Source organism: Crocodylus porosus, unplaced genomic scaffold (genome assembly GCF_001723895.1).
Source record: "Crocodylus porosus isolate Cpor-Errol unplaced genomic scaffold, CroPor_comp1, whole genome shotgun sequence".
NCBI classification, from domain to species: Eukaryota; Metazoa; Chordata; order Crocodylia; family Crocodylidae; genus Crocodylus; species Crocodylus porosus.
This window is the reverse complement of record NW_017728943.1, coordinates 79280863-79284310: the sequence shown is the minus strand read 5'-3', so window position 1 is coordinate 79284310 and position 3448 is coordinate 79280863. Positions and strand designations below refer to the sequence as shown.

Genomic DNA, 3448 nt, shown 5'->3' with positions numbered 1-3448 from the left:
TAATTGTGTTTGCAAGCGGAATTTATCTTCTCTGTCCTGAGCACGTGTGCAGACACCGGAACTCTTACAGCTACTTCCGTTTCATACAAGCATACATGTAGTTACATCACTACATACATCGCATGTATAGTATAATTAGCTACTTAAGTATGCGGGGTGGAGAGGTAAATATGCAACAGTTCATTAAGCATGCTCAAAACTACAACAGTTCGCCAAAAGTTCACTCCTCAAGGCCATGAATAGTTGAATTCCAGCTTCTGTAATCAGCATGAGAAAGACTGAGGCGGGACCGGGGGAGAAAGGAGCCTTGGGCAGTATTTCTTTCTTATCAGGTGCAAGTTGCAAGCTGCGCATTTCTAACACTGACTGTGCAGTTGCTTGTTACTACTGCTCAGTAGTGTTGTGTCACGCTTCGTGCCACGCAACGCTACTGCGCAGCAGTAACAAGCTACTGTGCAGTCAGTGTCTCATGTAGATGTGGCCACACAGATGTAGAGCTGGAAGGGGACCTCTATAGGTCATCTAGTCCTGCCTCCTGCCTAAGGCAGGATCATCCCTATCCAGACCACTGATATGTTCCGTGATGGGCTGTTTTTAGATTATTGCCTCTAAAATGTTGCTCTTATCTTTTTATCTTTTGACCAGCCAAATCCATGGAGTGCAGCGAACTGTAGCTGTTTGGGTTGTATGATGTAATTTATGCACAATGTAATGTTATGTTCTGCCTGTAAAAGATCACTTTATATAACCAAATAACTGTGGAACTCTCAAATGCAAGAGCACGTACGTTAGAAGACTGGCCCTTTTCTGCTTTGTATCTGCAAGTGAGCAAAATGAAGCCATGTTGTTATGAGCTGCGAGGTTTGGTCAGTACTCTCTTCTGTGCTTTGGAGGAGTACAGTGGGAATGGCCAAGGAGAGAGTAAAGAGTAAAAACAGTTGGGAGAGTTCTGCTCCTCTTACAAATCTTTCTCCTTGCTAGGCTCTTGGTTCACTTGTGTCTACATGCAGTCAGAGCTACAATGTTTGCCAGCTTGTTGCAAGAAGTAGGAAAAGATCACCCCCTAACAATGGCAACACCTCCCCTCTCCCCCACCACACCAGCCTGAAGCTATATTGACAGAACAGGGCTTCTAGGGTGCTGACAGACATGTAGATCCCTGCTACATAAAGCACCATGAGTTAGAGCACCCCTCCCCCTCACCCAACACCCGTTCACCTGTTGGGTGGGGATCAAGCCTGCCTGCCTGCCTGTCCCATGACTGGGGCTGGGCTGATGCAATCCCATCCCCCAGCTCCGGTGCTTTCTGCAGGCAGGGAGAGAGGAGGGAGAAGCAGCTGCAGGCTGGGGTTTGCCTGGCCTGAACTGAAGCAGGGGAGAGGTGGGGGGAAGGTGCATGAGGCAGCGGGGCTCCAATCCACCTGCCCCCACTTCCAACTCAGGCCAGGCAAACCCCAGGCCACAGCTCCCCTTCCTCTCTCCCTTGGTGCAGAGAGTACTGGGGCAGGGCAGGGATGCATCAGCCCAGCTCTGATCATGCTGACAGATTGACGCTAGGGAACACAAGCTCTGTAGAGTGCTCCACTTTGGGGTGCCTCCATCTGATCCTCATTAGATGAGGGTTAATTTGTTGTGCAGTTGGCCACTTTAAAGTGGGCTGCACCCTGAACACATATGTCATGGCAGGGCTGTAGAGTGCTTTCAGGGGGCTGATCGTGTGACATAGCTTCTGTCTGCATCCCCCCATTGGCTTAGCTAACACTGGAGGTATGGTAGGTAGGATAGCTGCCCTGGTGTGGGGTCCTTTTGAAAGCATATCTTGCATGTCCACTAGGGGTTCTAGTGACATAACTATCTCAGTTTAGAGCAGCAGCAGCTCCCTAGTTCAGACCAACCTATCTTGGGAGATGGATAGTTAATAGGGAATGATCACTGTAGCAGATCACGGGAAGATAGCCCTCCAAGGTGAGGACAATGAGCTGTTAAGGGAGTTACCCTGGCATTAGTTAATTAAAACCTGAAATAAACAGCTTCCCTCAGCTAGAACTGTAAAAGCTGCAGAGATGTGATCACATTCTTCTCTTGCAATCTCTTAACATTAGTAGATGCAGGGCCCATGAAATTATGTACTGGAGACTTCTTTAATAGCTTTGAGATTATTCTTTTACTGTCTCCAAATTCATTGCTTCAACTGGAAAACCAAGTTAATTCATATCAATGTTCCTGAGAAAACGAGCAGCAGGACAGAGGAATAATCAAGTGTCCATAGCAAACACTGATTCAGCCCTGAAAGTGTTCTTTATTGTAGAGGTGTTTGGCTTTTTTCCCCTCCCCCTTCCTCTGTAAAGTATAAGACTCATATAGATTTCAGTACAGAACTGAGACTTTGGTCTGGTGTATGTATGTTCCTTATTTGTTGCTATCACTTAACTTCTGTGCCTCTCTTTCTCCAATCTGTCTATTTTAAAAGGAGGGACTGATAGCTTTACCAGTATTCCTTGAGGCAAATATAATGTTTGTTAAACCCTTGGAGACTCTTGGATATGAGACACAAAATAAAGGCAAAAAGTTGTTAAATTGAGGGTCCTTGTTCTGATAAAATGACACCCTAGGGCAGATATGCAAGTTAAAGTGTGATGGGGTCTAAGTGGAAAACACGTATGTGGCAGGAGGTGTGACGGTGGGATCAAGTATCAGATCCTATCATGCCGATTTACCAGTGCAGGGGGAGTCCAGGATCATGATCCTAGGCTCCCCTTCACTGGCAAGTTCCTGCAGCCTGTCAACATGGTGTGATAGGAAATGCCCACAAGGTTTTACACTATTTTTTTTTTTTGTGTGTGCAATAACTTTGTGCCACTAATTGCATTGATGTATGGCCACGTAAGAACTTGTACTCAAATGTAACTTGTACGGGGGGCCTAAGTATTAGCTGTCAGGCACTGCATTTCGGTTTGCAGGGGCTGAGGGTCATGTCTCAAAGAGAAGAATGACTACCTTCTGAAACCTGTCAAATCTCACTTCCTTGCTAATCAGAATATGATTGTTTTGACCACAGTATGTGGCCTAACCTGCTTTTGCTTTAACTTTCTCTGGATTTGTTGGCCATTTCCAGGGGGTTTACAAGTAGGGAAGATCCCAGGGATGTTGGTGATACTGTTACAAATGAAACAATGAGAGTAGAGCTCTCCTGTGTTTAGGACAAAGGAACTTTTAAATCTAGGTATTGCATCAGAGCATAAATGACACATAAGTGTTGACAAGAGGTGGAGGGAGCACAACTCCACACTGCCAGCCTTGCCCCAGCTGCTGCTGGGCACTGGCTTCATAGATTCATAGACATTAGGGCTGGAAGGGACCTCAGAAGATCGAGTCTAGCCCCCTGCCCAAAGGGCAGGAAGTCAGCTGGGGTCATAGGATCCCAGCAAGATAAGCATCCAATTTGCTC

At 46.5% G+C, this 3448-nt stretch overlaps 1 protein-coding gene across 1 annotated transcript in view; it reads left to right on the top strand.

Annotated features, from left to right (window-relative positions):
- The window catches only part of GLP1R (glucagon like peptide 1 receptor), a 140800-nt gene that overhangs the window by 32457 nt on the left and 104895 nt on the right, over positions 1-3448 (top strand). The window lies entirely within an intron of this gene.